The sequence below is a fragment of the Lonchura striata genome, chromosome 5 (assembly GCF_050655825.1).
Source record: "Lonchura striata isolate lonStrDom1 chromosome 5, ASM5065582v1, whole genome shotgun sequence".
In the NCBI taxonomy this organism is placed as follows: domain Eukaryota; kingdom Metazoa; phylum Chordata; class Aves; order Passeriformes; family Estrildidae; genus Lonchura; species Lonchura striata.
In genome coordinates, this window is record NC_140707.1 from 54,084,405 (window position 1) to 54,102,100 (window position 17,696).

At 39.6% G+C, this 17,696-nt stretch overlaps 1 long non-coding RNA gene across 5 annotated transcripts in view; it reads left to right on the forward strand.

Moving 5' to 3' along the window:
- Window positions 1-1,561: 1,561 nt before the first annotated feature.
- The window catches only part of LOC146767378 (uncharacterized), a 57,169-nt gene continuing 41,034 nt past the window's right edge, over window positions 1,562-17,696 (forward strand). For all 5 annotated transcript variants that reach the window (XR_014955710.1, XR_014955711.1, XR_014955713.1 and 2 more), the window contains exon 1: window positions 1,562-2,454. This is a non-coding gene — a long non-coding RNA (uncharacterized LOC146767378). The remainder of the gene's footprint in view (window positions 2,455-17,696) is intronic.

The following is a 17,696-nucleotide window of genomic DNA, read 5'->3' on the forward strand; positions in this document are numbered from 1 at the left end:
AGGAAGATATTTAAAACCAATATATTCAAAGAGGAAAACTACATGGGAGGTCACTGGAGAGGTCTTAAATTGGGATGCCATCTATCTGTCTGGCATATTAGATTACGTACATGCCATACACTGAGGGAGATTAAGGTTTATGATCTTACAAGGAAATAACTCTATAAGAAAAAAAAGTATGCTATTCAAAGAACCAGAAAATTTAAAATTAAAAAAAGAAAAATTTAATATTAAAACCAAACTGTGCAGGTAATAATGGGATAAAGAAGTAAAAGGCTGATGACAGTGACTTCACTCAGAAAATGAGAATAAAATGTGACAGCTTTTATGGACCTTAAAAGCAAAGATATTGGAGGGAGGGTGGTGAAAAAGACACAATTTCTCATTTTTGGTGGGATTAAAGAGACCAAAAATGCCAACTTCAACCCCCTTCCTATAAGAATTTTACAACCTCTGCTTATTTTTGCAGTGATTTGTATAAGACAAGAATGAAAAAAGGCAAAATGAACTTACTTGTGTGTGTGAAGATCAAGGCCAGTGAAAAGTTGCTGTGCTGGTCAGAAAGCAGTCTTTAATGGCAAGATTTACAGGGATTGTGAAAAAATTTCCCCAAAGAAAGCTACTACAGCAGACCCATTGCTTTCCCCACTTAAAACAGGGCTTTCACGTGTCCTAGGGAATCTTGTGTAGACAGCAATCCTGCTGGGGCCAAGGTGGCCATGCTGTGCTGGCAGCCCTAATGCACCTTCCCTGTTCCTAGTGTCTGCTAACCTGCTACAGCCCTTTGTGTAGCCCAGTTGGTTTGGGAAAACATTTTGAGTACATTTTCCTTTGTCCTAACTAGTCTGGCTGCTTTTTGTGATCTTCCATTTCATTGCCTAAAAGCAGCTTCATTTTGACAATTGTGATTCATGGATTTCTTTAGTATCCTCATGTTCCATTGTTAATGCATCAAGAGAATATATAGGCTTCCAGCACAGCTGGAAAAGAATACTCCAATACTATTTCTGTCTCTTAACATTCCTTTGACATTGTGAGAAATTATTTCAAGAGCTCTAGGATTCTTATTTCTGTTGCCAACAACCTACAAGACAGTTTAGACTGGAATTGAGAAAGTTATGACTTGTAATCCCACACTATGCCAAAAGAGGTGGGAAACAGCATTCACTGGCACCTGCACAGGGTCCTAAAATTGAAAAGGAAGAGACTGGGTCATTATGTGTAAACCATTTGCATTACAGGCCTCAAGTAGCTGCTTGTGCTTCAGCTTAGGTTTGGAAGAAATAAAAGAATCCCCAGAAAGCTGAATGCTGTTGGAGACAGATTTCCTCTCCTTGCATCTTGAATGGGATGTGTTTAATAATGTGCCTGTTTATTCCACTCCACTGTGTAAAACCATAAATGTCATCAGGAATGTATCCCCTGCACAACAATGGAGGAAGCAAAAAATGTGCTCCGTGTCACAGTGATGAGTATATTAGAAAATACTGGGATAGAGAGCCTGTTAAATGCAGCCCCAGTCAAAGCAGGGTCACACTGCTTCCTGCCATTCAGGAATTCGAGAAAGACTACTTCTAAGATGATCATTGGTATTGTGTTGGGAGCCAGCCAGCCCAAGCCCAGCAGAAAGGAGCCAAGCCAAGCTGAGTACTGATCACAGCCAAGCCCAGTGGTCTGGAAAGTGAGAGATACAACCTAGTCATCTGGCCTTTTGGGGGTTTATCCATCTTTTTTTCATTGTCTTAGGCCTGGGGTTGGGGAATGCCAACCGTGGAGAGCACTCACCATCTTCACTTTGTCTCAGGAGACCATATCACACTAGCTATGCTGAGCATCTGCTGTCTTGTCCTTGTCTCAGGAATAACTGCACACCACTGCTGAGTTGCAGGAACATTGCCACCTTGTTTTTATCTCAGTGGCCCGGCAGAACTAAGCTGAGGTGATGAACACCTTTTGTGTGTAAAGCACCTTTTCTTTTGCACGCTTTCTGTGGTAGGGGACTTGGGAGGAGCTCCCCCTGACATGCCATGGGAGGAGGCTGTGGTGTAAATTCCCACCTCCCAGGATGTCCATCAAACCTACCACACCCCCGAGTTATATAATCATCTGTTATACCCACCTTTAGTTCTATGTCAATCACCCTTTGTACTTACCCTCTGTTCTAGAAGGTTCTTAAGTTCTCTGATTGTAATTGGTTCTTCCCCAGTTACTGCCCCCTTCCCTCATCCTCATTTGTTGTAACCCTATCACCCCATCCTAACTCCTCCCCCAAACCCTGTTCCCATTGGATCCTTTATATCCTGCCCCTCCTACTCTGCACCTGTTATAAACCCTACCCTGCCCCTTGCTCGGGGCTCTCTAAGCCTGCTCCCTTGCTGAGTGGATGTGTCACAGATCCGTGCTGACACCCAGCCCTCGACGAATAAAGCAGTTCTGGAGAGACATCCTGCCTTGGTATGAGCTTATTATTACCATCATAGAGGCTCAGCTGTACTCTTCAGGGCTAGCTTCTACAACTGGTGCACAAGCTTCTACAGCTTTCGTTATTAGTATTGTTGCTGTAGCTGTGTCTTCCTTGTTCTCCATTGCTCTTTGCTTTCAGTAATGTTTTATGTCAATCTATAGTCTCTGCCTTTGTCCCTCTCACCAGAGAGGGGTGGAGGGGGAGGGAGTGTCTTACCTGGGACTTACTTCCCAGCTGGGTTAAAACCACCACAAGATCACTAGCCTGAAGCACATGGAGTGTGTCAAGGATGTTCTTCTGTGCTTTAATGATCCTAGGGTTTATTCTCTTGGCATTTTCTCCTCTGTTTGTATTAGAAGTTTGAAGATAAATTTTAGTAATTTTTATTGGTAGGGTATTGAGTCTTGGCTGGAAAAATGAGGGTCACTATAGCCAGAAGCTGTGAAAGTCAATTTTGACTTAACATCAACCCTGCTGCTTTAGCTCTGGGACTCTGCTGTTCCAGACACACATTTGTAGCAGATTGACTGGAGGGTTGTGAGACAATTACAAGAACACTTAAATACTTGTCCAAAGCTGCCAAACTATCATTACTTTCCATCAAAACCAGAAACCCCAGGTGGGATGCCATGAGCTTGCAGGCAGATGCCTTGTCTCATATATCTCCATGCACAGTATCTACAGTCCTGTACTTTTGTACAAGGCAAAAGCTTGTTAAATACAATGTTGATTTTCTTTTTTTTATTGCTGGAATTACTTATAACACTTACTGACAGTAAAAAAAAAAAAAATTCAAGCTTGTGGAGAGGCTAACATTCAATGTTTCTGTGGGTTTTCTCTCTTGACTATACACAGTGATTATCTGGGGGTGTCTTCAAGACAATATTTTGGACAATTACATTAAAAGAAAACTGGCAGATATGATCATGAATTGACAAATGTTTTTATGCCTATCTTACATGGCACATGCCCTCCATGGCTAAGAGCTGGTTGAGATCCTTCCTGAACAGGGTGATATCTGCAGCACATGTATATTTGTTTAAAGTTCACTGCTACATAAGACTTTGGGTAGACAAGATGTACAAGAGGGATAAAGGGGAAATTTCTCAGCGTGAACTCTTCAGTGAGTGGTGCATTTTCTTGTGTGAGATGAGAACATGTTTATGTTTAGAAAATTAATTATTAACTGGAAGATACTTTTATGGCAACATTTGCCACATTCATGAGGCATACATAACTAATTCTCCTGCTGACATTGAAACAGTGTCTTCCCCTCTCTGCCATCACGGCCCATATGGATCTCTCTCCTACAGACAAATTACTAGAACTTTCACCATGAAAGCAAACTCTAATGTTTCTGTGAGTCAAGGGATAATGACAAGGGACTAAGGCATTAATGTGTTCAAGACAGATGATTATTTCCTGCTGCTATGTAAAAGGCAAAGCATCTATTGTCAGAGTAGGAAACACTGATCCTCTGACACTGCTGTTTTATCCCAAATGACTGAGATATTTCCATCTGATGATGTGGGTATATTAGAGGCTCCCTGTGTCTTACAACTATTTTATTTCCTTGAGAAAGTAGTGTTCATTCTCACTGTACTGTACTGCTTCCATAATGGTATTGGTTCCCCACAAATAGAGTTTGACCTTAAAATCTGTATGTATTGTTCAGCCCTCTTGTCAGGCATGGTAGTGGCCCAAGAATATAACTCTTATTTGTGCTCAGTGTCTGTAAAAACAAACAAACAAAAAATACTGGATAAAAATTGTGGCTTTGAAAGACATACTGGCTTTATTCATTTTGAAGTCTCATGTGCTAAAGCCTGGGTCATGCACAGTCATTTGCTAATGTGCTGCATGTAGCTCTGAATGCCTTGCGTATACTTTGAACACTGCAAACCTCCCTCATTGAAATACTTGATTTTGGGACCTTAGTTGTCTGCCAAAAGACTCTGCAAGCAGACTTAAAAGTATAAAGTAAATATTTATTAGATAACACACTGAGAGAGAGAGAATTTAGAAAAGTACAAGGCCAAATGCTGACAGGCTCACCACCTGATAAAGTAGCCTAAGAGTCTTTCCTGACAAAGCAGGCATGGGTCAGGAGGGGAAGGATTAACTTCTGCTGCTCCCTCAAGCTAATCCTCTATGATGAGGAGGTGCCATTTTCCTGATTTTTTCCTTTAGGATTCTATGCCTTTCCACTTTGGTATTTTTTTACTTGAATCTCTGAGCTACCTGCTGTCCCTGGCCCAGGGGTAATTTGTAATTTTCCCATTCTTATCTTTAAGGTCTCTTTTCTGAAGACTTTCTCACAGCATTTTCCAGAGCTGATTTCCTGAGAACTCCAAGCCAAGATGACAAAACTGTGTCAGATCAGAGTTGAGTCTGAAATCCTTGGAGAACAAAGCTCCTTGCCACAGGCTGAAAGTTTGTATGTGTTTGAGATAAGATAGGATAAGTTCTTACAAGAGGAATCCATTGAGAATCGTTGTATTCACAAAAATGCTATTTGGCTTCAGAGGTCTCTCAGTCTCACATTACAAAAAGCTTGCAAGAGGCACTGAGGAAATCACATTTGCTGCATTCTACTCCCTAGGTATTAGCAGAGAGTGACCTTTCATCTGAGGTAGCATGACTGCTCTTATAAATTTGTGTATAGTTATGATTGCCCTGAGATAGAATAGGGACTGGTTTTGAATGTCCATTGCTAAAAAAGCACTCCTTATTTGCTATTGATCAGCATAAGAATGCTGTGGTTTAGGGGGACAGCAGTTATGGCCTCTCTTTTCTTCTATTTTCACTCTTGCTCAGGAGGTCTCCAGTTCAGGTTTCCTTATTCATATTAATGGATATTTGGGATGTGAGAGAGTGATCCTTAGCATGTGGTTTTTCTAAACTCACCATGAACACAGGCTAGACCCATCTCCTTTCCTCTGCACACCTTGGCACTCTCATTCATTCTCACAGATGAACATGGCAGGGAAAATCCAAATTGTAAGGGATAATGTGGGAGGCTATTTTGTGGAAAGCACCTGGTTATCAGTGGTATTTTCATTCATATGGAAGGAAATCATTCTGAAAGCATGTATAATCCTGATCTTGATTTTGTTATCCATAAAAATCTGTTCTAGTATTTCCCTACCTCCCTTCCCTCCCTTAGTAAGACCTCAATTTTCTGACCATTGTCACAAGTGTTTCCCACACACAAATAGAACTCTTTGTAGAGATCCCTTGAGATCCTAGGATAAACCTTTAAAACATTGACAGAATATGCCACAAACTGTGGCATAACTGTGAACTTGTTTGCTTATAATGTCCTGCTCTTTAGTTATCTGCACCCTGGTTACAATTCAGTATAAAGATAAGAAATAACTCCAAAAAAGCACTAAGAGATATCATGTTCTGTGGCCTTGACTGTAAAGCTTCACATACTCAGTCTCAGTGTAAGTGTTAATACTTCCCTTTCTCTTTGAGAAAGGGAAATGCACTAGTGAAAATCCTGACTTTTGTCAATAGAGTAGGTTTTCCAAGGCCTACACAATATGAACAGAAGAATGGAATGCAGAAAAATGAGGTAGGGCTCACAGGTAAGCATGACAAGAAAGTTCATCAGCACTTACAATGTTTGCCACTGTTTTCACTTTGATGACAATTTGGCAATCCTACTATCTAGTTAAACTTGAGTGAAGACACAAGGTACCCCCAGGCTAGTAGCACTAGCACACATCTACTGATCCTCCATTGCCCTCCCTGTGTCTTATGGTGAGTTAAACTGCACAGGAATTCTGTCAGCAAGGGTGGGTCTCCCCACCATGCTTTCTCTGTTGCCTCTCAGGGAATCTGTGAATTCTCATGAGCTGTGTAGGCTGGGGCAGAAAATTCATGGGAAAATGGGAGTCTTTGTCTGCAGAGATTTTTGCTGTGCCATCAATAGTTCCTCGTGACTGAGGAAAATGACTTGTGGGTGTAAAGGAGTTTATATTATTTTGAAGTTATGGGCCCAGGTCTGGAACTCTGAAAAGCCACGAGAGAGAAGCATGCTCTCCTGGTGACCAGAACACATCCTTGGTTCTCACCACTAAAAACATCTGTCTGCCAATGGAGACAGTAGCTGTTAGGATTCTTGTGAATGCCTGCAGATGGGCTCTGATGTTCTAGTATGTACTATGGGGCAGGTGACAGGGCTTGTGTCTGATGCTGCATTGTTTTCCTCTTAGGCTAAGTTCCAGAGTGACATTTCTTTACATCACCAGAAATATTGTGAGGTTATGTGCTTCAAGCAGTTTGTGAGCTGTTCAGATTCTGAGGTGAAGCAAATCTGAAACAGCTTAGTAAGTGCCTTTTGTGGCTAACATGGTAACATGTATCAGAATCACAGTATTTCTGCATAAGCAGAGAAAAATCATATAAAAAGAAAAATATTTTTCTTGTATATAAGAAAAATCTTATATAGCGTTGCATAAATGCACATTTTATGGTTGTGGGGAAACACCTGGAAAAGATGGGATGCTGAGATAAACCTGAAAGTCTCATGCTTCCCAGTGCCTTGTAGCAGCAGGACTGTATGTTATCTCCCATCGTTTGCCCAGCTCACTTGGGGGAAGAAAAAAAAAATAGAATAGAATAGAGTAAATCAGAACAGGATATTTCAGTTGTGAGGGATCCTCTGTTAGGCTTTTGCCATTATGTCATTACTATTGGCAGGTGACAGAGTTTATGTGCAAGCCAAAGTGTGACACTACTACACGTAGGGGGCCACCTACCAATTCCACAGCTAAGCTAAAACTAGAACAGAGAGCAGGCTTTTGCTCTGACACCTTTTACGGATGACTGTTGCTAGAACACCTGGAAAGCAACTTTCTTTCAAGTTCTTATGCTCATCTTTTTCAGATGGAAACCAGAAGGCTGAAAATCACATCTGAGCCTTGCACTTGAAAGTGACTGGGAAGTTTGAAGCCATCTGTCTTGGATGAGCTCATTAGCATTTCACTTGAATAACAGTTACTGTTATTCAAGGAGCCTTGTTAGTACTTCATGGCGTGGGGTCCAAAGAGAGTTAAGCTCCCTTTCTTAGAGCTGTGTTGTTCCTGCCATACTTTTTTGTCTTTTCACTGGACTGGATGTTGTGCAATTAAAAGGCATACGCTAAACAGATGTGTTGAGAAGGATGATCACTTATTCCTTACTTAGAGCTACATTCTTGGTGTTTAAAATAAGTAAAGCAGTGGCCTTAGTTTAGAAATGAGAGACTGGATACATGGGTTTGCAGATGTCTGTATCTTAGATTCATATACTGAGCACTTAACTGTTGTTGACACAGGCCTCTTAATTTCCAGCATGGACTTGCTGAGCTTGGTGTAATGTGGGACTCTGGAGTATGAGGTGGTTTGCAGATGCATGTTGTATATGACATCTGAGGTCAGTGTGTGTAATAGTCTCCATTGGTATGTTTGGCCCAGGATATGCTTTCCTGCTTCCCACTGCTGTGTTGATCTTACATTTTATGGCCTGATTTGTCTGTCCTAGATTTCCACCTTCCATTATGGGACTTTTTCTCTCCCTTTATAGTATTTCAAACTTTTTTCAGTTCAGCAAACAGTTTGTTCCCCCCACTGTCCTTCAAATAAAGTTTTCTTTGGCAATCTCTACTAGGATAAATTCAATAACTATTTAACTCAGGAGGATCCCTGAGGAGGAAGCCAAGAGTCAAATGCTACAATTATTCACATTTTGGTGAGAGGAATCAGACTTCTCAGGAATCATTTCAAACAAAGCGCTAACAGTTCATTCCTGCTGGGTGGAAGCAGGAAGTGTGCTGGAGGGAATCTGACAGCCTCCTGAGCACTATCAGGAAGCATGAAATGGATGGGCAAGCAGAGGAAGAGAGAGAGGCATTAACAAAGAAAAATGTCTCATTTCCTCCTTGAAATTAATTGGAAAAATATGTTACTGTTGTAGCAGTGGTAATTTCTCAAGGTGGCAATACCTGAAGCCTGTCCAGGTGGGGCTGGCCACAGATTGGACTGCTACCTGAAATGTCTGTGATTAGTGCAAATTGTAGTTGTTTGTTTGCAGTATAAACGGACACACACGCACACGTGTGTGTATATATATACACACACATATAAATGTACCAACATATGCATATGTAATGCTTTTTTTTTTTCCTGAGGGATGTGTGCTTAATTTCTAGTAATTCTTGACTATACACATGTTTACAGAACACAGCATAGCACAGCATAGTTGTTTTTATTAAACAACTGTGCTTTTATTCTCTGTCTGATCTCTGTTCTCATCCCCACCTGAGAGTAGCTTATTCCATGAAAATGTAGGGCGAGATGGAGGGAGAACAGAAGTGATGTAATTATATTGGTCACAATATCTTAGGATAAAAATGAAATTCCTTATAAATATTGATGGCTAGAAAATGGAAAGAGAAATATTTCCTTTAACACATCAAGGAATGCTGACATCACCCACCCTCTGTAATCTTAGTGCCATTTTTGATAAATTCATTTACGTTTCCTTTATGAGCAGAGCCAGCCCAAATTCAAACGGTGTTCACTTGTGCTACTCTAATTCCAGGGCTTGGTTGACATCCTTTAATAGCCTCTGTGCCATCAAACATGCATAGTGTAACTCCTCTCTGTCACAGCCACTGGCCCTGAGATATCACCTTTCACAGGCCAGGGAAGAGGCACAAGGCAAGAGTCAGCTTGCAATTGCTGGGACTGAAAGGCCGTTTCCTATGAACAGGAGAATTTTCTGCTCATGGGTGTTTCATACAGCCCCTTTATGCTACCTCAGCCCCACAGGTCTCTTGCACAGGACAGGAGAGAGAGCTGAATGGATGCAGGGTGCACACATTCTTGACCACGTAGTATGTGGAGAAAAAAATGTTAAAATACTTAGGTCTAATTTATCATAAAAGCTTCATTAAAAAATATTTAGTTTTACAGCTCTTCAATTATATTTTCTGTGCAGCTAATGCTAAAAGCAAAATGTACAGCCCAAATGTAATGCAAAGGGTTATCTTCTGAATAAAGGGGTTGGCAAATGTGTCTGAGCAATCTGATTCAAAATATTCAGCCTCTCTGTATGTAATGAGTTATAGTCTGTCATAATTTTCTTGGCTTTTCACCCTCCTGAGACAGACGAAACTGTCTATAGTTTGCTGTGTATACATGTTGTTTAGGCAAAACATTTTAATAAGGATATAGAGTGAAATCATTAAATGAAACCATGAGTAGTGGGTCACGCCATACACCTAGGAATGTTAATATATGGAGAGAATCTAAAATTACAGGTCTGGAAGTTTAATCTGTAGAGGTTTTAGAGAGGCAGCAGTGTACTGAAAATTCACACAGCACTTATCTGTATTCATAGCATGGTTTTGCTTTTATTTAAAAAGGAAAAGAGATTTCAAAAAGAGATCAAAAAGCAAGTCTTTGTTGCAAACTTCCCACATGCACTTAGAAGCCAGCACCCTTTTAACACCTCTGTCCATCGCCCCTTTTAAAATTCAACCTTTGTGAAAATTAGAGAATACCTTGCAATAATGAATCACCTCCCACTTTCCTCACACTCTACTGATAAATGTGAGCACGTGATACTTGGTGTAGAGCATGCAAATACACAAAAAGATGAATGAATGCTGCAGGTACTCATTGACAAGCCTTATTGTATAATATTCTATAAAGTCAATATGGAAGAACCCCCCCCCAAAAATATGGATAGCTCAGCAGCTGGAAAATTAGCAAACTGAAACAATGCGATTTCATTTTTACACTCCAGTGGCTATTTCACACCATCTAGAATGGATTTGGAGATGGAGATAAAGCCAGTGATTAGGATATTATCTTGGAAGAGTGTAGAAACTGTGTTCAAATCTTTACTTGACCAGACCACTGCCAGGTATGGCTTCTACTTTGAATCTGAATACCAGAGGTTAATAATTTGTAAACCATGGAACAATTTGTCTCTATTGTGCTCATTTTAAGGGCAAACTTCAGGGCTCTAAATCAGATGAACTGTCTTAGTGGCTGCAGTCTCCTCCCATCTGATATCTCTTTCCCCTTCTTTTTATGAATGGATGATGTCCTTTCTGTTATCAGTTTTGCACTTCATTTACACAACTGTGTATTTTATATTTGCTCAGACATGAAGACATTGATTCAGCATCTTGCATTCCCTGGGATTCACTAGCCATGTCTTTGCTTCTACAGATGGCAACAGTGAGGTCACTGTGCCGTGACCTTGGTTCAGCCACCCAGCAAACAGCCAGTTTGGCTGTGATGTGGGAAAGATGGATATTTGGAAGAGCTTGGCCCCCACAGGTTCTTGGGCAAGCTGTACAGTTATTCTCTGCAGGCTGCAGAATTAATCTCTGCTCACCAAAGCAGTTGCCTGGATGGTAAATGCAGGGATTAAGATGGACAGAGAGATGGAGAGACATCTTTGAGAGGGTCACAGATATTTGCCCTCACAATTTCTTCTTCCTGCTTCTTTCTGTTACACGGTGAATCATCCACCTGAACCATGCACTCTCACAGAGACATTGCCTCTGCTGTGTGCTGATCCATGCTGATCTTCTTGTTTAATGCACTGTTAGCCTGAAAACACTTTGTATATGAAAGAATATATTAAAAAAAAAAGAAAAGAAAAAGAAAAAAATACACTTTAGGACAGGTAAAAAAGAATTTTACCTGTCAGGTAAATTACAGAAGGGGATACTCCTCCTGTAGTACAATCTGTACTATTGTCAATTTGGTTTTTTTAATTTCTTATAATTTTTTTTTCAGTTACTTGGCTGTACATTTCAGTGTTATTTTTACCAGAGAGTTCCTACAAGCCCAGGTTTCTTGGGCAGCCTCCACTCTGGGGGACTCTTTCTGGGTATTCTGCATAACACTTGATAGTCGCCCTGCCTGCTACAGGCAGCATACGTGTAGGGAATGACTCTGCTTCTGTTTAAGGGCAACGTTTAAAGTATGGAAGATATGGAAAATGGACATTATTCAAGCATATACAACATTTGTTGTTAATTTAATTTTCTCTCCACTATTACACAGCAGAGCAGTGGGAAATATGAGGCCTTTCCTTAGGGTGGCTGTTGTTCTGATGTAAATGAAGCATAACATATAAATTTAAACAATAAAAATAAAATAATTTCTCTTTTAGCTCTAGTGTAAGTTATTCCTTGTTCTGAAAAAAAAAAAAAAGAGGACAGTGATCATGGTAATGAAGAAGGTTGTTTTATTTTTGCTAATGAAGGGTAGGGTGGATAAAATAAGGTAGTTTTTTTCCCTCAAATTACTGCTAGTTTTTTGCTTTTCTTTCCTTATGCAACTAAAATCCAGCACATCTAAGAGACGCTTCCGTCTTGCAAAAAACTGAATTCAAATGTAGCTGGCGAGACATCAGTGCATCACTTAGCTGGCTGTGAAAAGTAGCAGGGGCTCTGAGATCCTGTCAGTGTTTAAGAGGGCAATGTGCTAAAAGAAAAATCAGTCAAATTCTCAGATTCACTATGACCCATAAACTGCCTGCCAGAAATGAAATGCCCAGTGGAAGTCAGCAGAGTGCCTGTGTGTGAGTGGGTGTGATGGAAGTCAGAAACGCCGCACACAGAGTGGGGGGATGTTTTCCTCTCAGAAGCAGTCACTAACTGCAGCATCTCCTTTCTGCACAGCTGGCACAGGCAGGCACCCCCAGGAGAGGCAAAGGGGGCACTCATACCAGTGGGTACATCTCTGGATAGCACTCACAGACACTGTCCTGCACCCAGGGGTGACTGCATGACCCCAGCTGGGAACTGAACAGGGAAGACCTGCACGGCACTGAAATCTGGTCCAGTATCAAACCCCTCAAGTTCACTGATCCTGGCCAGTCAGATGTATGTTACAATAGCATGCTATGCAGAGCCTGTGTATAGAATATTTTCAAGAGGGAATATTCATTTTCCATACCCTCTTATTCTCTGTCTGGAGTTTCCTGGAGCAAAGGGAGGGATGAGAGATCCCATCTCCACTACTGATAGGGCAGCTCAGCAGTCAGCAAACGAAATACTTTCCCTGGCCCCTGTATAATTATCTGTCTTGAGTCCTGGCCAGCATGACTCATCTACATTTCAGTAAGGGGACAGGATGGAACTGGGAATGGCAGAATTAATTTATCACATTTTAATAGAGAGGCAACTTGGGAAGGGAGGGACTAATAAGATACTTTACAAAGAAATTAGTAGGGTTCTGTTACAGGGTTGTCTTCCATGAGGGAGCTCCAATAATGACAGATGGCACCAGGCATGGCCTCCTGATACCTCTCTGCTTCTTTCCTTCTCCCTCAGGGGGCTGCCCTCCAGGGCATCATCTCCTCTGATTATTTCCTCATTACTGGAGTGATGAAGGTGTCCAGCTCATGTACCTGCCTGAGCTCAGGGAATAAAGCAACTGGGGGTGTGTTGCACATCTTATGCGATGAAGAGTTCATAGGCGAGACTGGTGAGATATCCCCAGCTCTGAAGGGAGAAGAGCTCATTTTTGCTTGTTTTTGCCTTGATTACAAAGCAGGCCCAGGAGTCCCAGCAGCTCTGCTGACTCAACATTCACTCAGAACTCATTACCAACGACTCAAAGGTCATTATTGAATATTTGGTTCAGCAATGAACTTAGAGAGGTAGGATTTTTTCCCCCTGCATTGAGGGAAGCATGTGAGAACATAATTAGATTAAATAGGTAATTAAAGCTTGTTGCCTTTAAAAGTACAAGTAGATTCACCTGTTCTGTATCGAATCAGGTCAAAAGACAGGTGTGTTAGTCTTTACCACCTCATTTAGGTATATTCAGACATTTTCACCTAGAAATCTTTCTTGTGGTTTTGCTTACACATTTTTGTCTCCAAGCATTTTCTGAACTTTGCTTCAAATAAAAAAAAATGAATGGAAAAAAGAGTTCTTATGACTTTTGAAAACAGTAAATTCAATTCAAACCTAACAGGTTTCAGATGTGGCACTCAAGTCTGATGCAGAAATTCCTGAAAGACAGTCAAACCCATTCTCAGTTTTGCTGCAGCTTGCTTACCTAAACAAATGCCAAGTTTTCTCTTTGGTTTCAACATTTATCTCCCATGTGCTCAGTTATATCAGAGTGCATTACAGAGTCACAATTTATACTCTCTTTCCTACCCATCAGGCATCATGCAGAGCTTTGCAGTGGTGTCTATAGACAGAGTAAATAACTGGTGACAAAATGACCTAATAATCTCTAAAGTCATTAGATTCAACTCTGCATCAGTCATTCCATATTGCTGGATAATAATCCCTAATTATGAGCTCCTTGTGTTAGCACTATTTCCATTTAAATGTAGATATTTCCTGACCTTCTGCTTCCTGAGGAAATGGAGAGCACTCCTTTTCAAAGTTGAAGGAGGGAGACAGCCTGTCTTTGTAAGCACTTTGGGGCCATTTTCACCCCACCAAAAGGTCACAGACACCGCTGGGAATAGCAGGTATTTTGACAAGGCTAGACAATGCTCTGGACTGGTTGGTCAGAGCACAATTCCTACAGTAAATTGGCACTGCAGACACATCACTGCTGGTACGGTGATGGTGCTGCAGGAACTTGCTGGCTATCTGTCAGTACAAGCCAGAGCCTGGGCTGTCACCATGAGGGGTTCATTGTGGTGGAGTGGAGGAAAGGCCAAACATCTTTGGCCTCAGGTCTTGAAGTAGATGGGACTCAGCTTGAGTTTTAAATGCAATGAGGCATTTCTTAAATATAGAGCTTGTTACAGTCCAGAGACAGTGTATTTTGGATTATCAGGTTTGCATTTGTTATAAATTTTAATCTTTTTGTCTGTTATCTCATTCCTGCATTTTCCTTTCTCGTAGTTTTCTCCCATTCACAAAGGGGATGAAATATATATTATTTTTATTATCTTAACACACACATGTATATGTATATATGCATTTTTAATATGTTTTTATTATGACCCATGAAAAAGAAGATTACTGTCTCTGTCTCACTTTGATTGGTGTGTTTTGTTTGATTTTTTTTTGCCAAAAGTACACAAAAATGTATTAATTCCAGAGAGCTAATTTTTCTTTCTAGAGATGCTGAAAGAAACATTCTGCAATCTCATAATATAAGGTTCTGACTTCTTTCTCTTCAAGCTTAAATCCTTTTAAAATCGACATTGTTATCAAAGAAAAAGCACAACAGCAGTACAATTAGCAGTACAATTTTCTGCTAATGCTTTCTGGCAAGGTAGGAGGGAGAGTAGGAAAGGCAGTTCAGTTGCCATGGCCACTTCACAGACTAGATCTTGCCACCAGGATGCTGCCATGCCTCTCTATGACACAACAGCTACCTGTTTAGTGGGAATAGTGCTGGGAATACATGATATGCTGCAAGTGTTTCACCACCAATCATTGAGGCAATGACAACTGTGGTTGCCATCTACCACATTCATCACAGATGTGGTGATGGGGTTTCCGCTTTGTGGACATTGTATTTGCCCACAGAAGGTCCAATGACAGGAATTTGAATTTTAGGCACCATTATTTCTTCAGTGAAGCATCAATGAACTTCTGATTTTTGTATTTTGACTGTATATATGTGAGTTTATGTATATATTTTTGTAGAATTTATATTCTTGTCTTTTCATACGGTGAGCTTCAGAAAATTTGCACTCCTTTACAAGTATTGTCCCTTGAAAAAAAAAAAAAACTTTAGACACTATGTAAAAAATCAATTCAGAAAGAAATAATTTGTGTCAAAAATGTGACTTACATGTGAATGGAAACAAGTTGTTATAGGAAAACCTATAGTTAATTTTGTTTTATTTGCATGTAAGTTCAATTTTCAATGCTGTTAAATCAGGAGAATTAAAATAATTTGTTACCTTCCTGAAGAAAATAATTTGACTCTTCACTTTGTTTTAAGAAGCAAATGAGAAAACTTTTCATATAGTAGACTGTTTCTTTTTTCTTCATGGGCATTTGCTAGCTCTAGACTAAATATAGAAACATATTAGCATCTCCTTGGCAGTAGCTTGAAACATAGGACTGGGTAGGCTAATGCAAGAAATACATTTCTTTGCTCTGTTATCTTTGAAAAACTAATTAAATACACCTGATTACACATTTTCTGAAAGTGATTCCATCAGTAAATTTACTTTATTTCTTTGCCATGTTTTTTTTTTGTCAGTTTAATTTCTGTTACAAAAATCTTGTGAGTTACAAGGAAATAGCATACATTTGGAAAAAAAATTATCATGTTTCTCAGTTGGTATCATTACTTCAGTTGAAAAAGAAATAAAGGGTTTTGAACTTCACCACTTATCTTTAACTTAAAAGTCAATGAACTCCATTTGAAATAATGGCATACTGTAAAAAAACCTGCAGATAAGTGGATAAAATGTTACAGAATTCCTGCTTAGCAATTTGTTCAGATATCTAGATTATTTTCAAGGCTTTTTTTTTTCCCATTTCTTTTCATTGTTAGATTGGAAACTGTGATTTGTGTTGTATTTTAATGAATGATGTGAAAATTCCATAATACCATATTTATTTTCTTAAAAAAACTTCTGATACTTACTGCCTTCAAATGGACTGAAAGACTCCTAAGACACTTTTTTTTTTTTTTAATTGGGGCCTAAATAAACAGATTGTAAAAAGCAATCAATTAATATAACTTGGAAAGCAGCTTATAACCCATTTTTAAAACTTGAAGTGGACTTTGAGTCAGTTTCTATATAGACTGGCCTTACGTATCAGATGAGTTCTTATTTTATCCAGTTCTTTTTATGGATTCTACAAAACCAGTAACTTTCATTCATAATGGGAATCTTTCCTCCAATGTACATTGTTACTTTGTTAGTAACACTTCATTTTGACTGTGAAGCTTTATATATGGGTGAGAGATGAAGTTTTGTGCACCTAAGTACAGCTGGCATCCTAGGAAGTTTGACATTGAGCTGGAACATGGAAGACATGTACCATGCTATTGATAGTAGTGTGAACCCCAATGTTAAACAGAAAAACAGACTTGCTTAATGATGCAAAAACAAAGGCCAAAATAATCTCTAGTTTAAGGAAATTCAATACATTCCACTCAATAAATGGATTCAAGAAAATTCAACTTCTGCATGAAAACACCTGAGAAGATTATTAGGCTTAAAACACCATCTTCTCCTTTATCCTTGTTTGCTTAAAGTGCTGCACAAGATGTGAAGATTTGCAGAGTTCACAAAAATGTTTCCAGTGTCTTCAGTGGACTGTTCAAACACTGCCTGGAGACTAAAGAACTGGTGGAGAAAAAGCTCCCTTTTCTGGTTTAATTTTTAAAAGATGTAGTGTAGATGAGTTTTTCTGAGACAGTAATAGTTTGAAAAATTCTCCCTATATTAATTAAATGCTTGTAAGTAATATTTGTTCTTGGAATGCAGCAAGTGTCCCTGAAATTACTTTGATGAATATTGAATTCTATCTATTCTTCATTGTTCAAAGCTTTTACAGCCCTGTTCAATATTTGTTCTTATAGTGGTCTTTTGAAATACTGAGATTTTGTATGTCACACCACGGCACAGGGTAGAACAATACAATTATTACATAGGGTTTAAGTTTGTATATTGACATGCCCAGCAGAGAGTACACCCACACTTTTACACCTGCCTGTCACAATGGTAATTACTTCTCTTCCTTTCTCTGTTGGACCAATCTGTTGTTCCATAACACTGACAATTTTAATCTGGGGAAAAAAAAAAAAAAAAAAAGCTAATTTAATTTTTTTTTTTTTGCATGGTAGGAGGGGAATTTTATTTAAAAAAAAAAAAAAAAAAAAAAAAAAAAAAAGGTTTAACTTGTCTGGCTTTCTCATCCAGAGACTGAGCTTCAAGCATCTCCCATTCTGAAGCTAATTTACCACTTCAGACTGGCTCAAGCGATCAGGCTTGCTAGATTCCTGCTGCAGAGATTAACATGAAAAATACCTGACTTCCCTGAAAAATACCTGAGCATCCCTCTGGATGCTCCTCCCAGAGTTTGTGCCCACCTCGTTCCCAGTCTGTTCCCTAGGTCCAGCAGCATTGGAAATGGAGGTGAACTTAAACTATGTCCCAGTGAGAGTCTGAGACTTCCTGGAAAATTGCAACACTGAACATTTTGGGGTTTTTTTTTCAGGCAATTGCTTATGGATTTTACTTCCCATTCTCTTATTTTGGAAGCTAG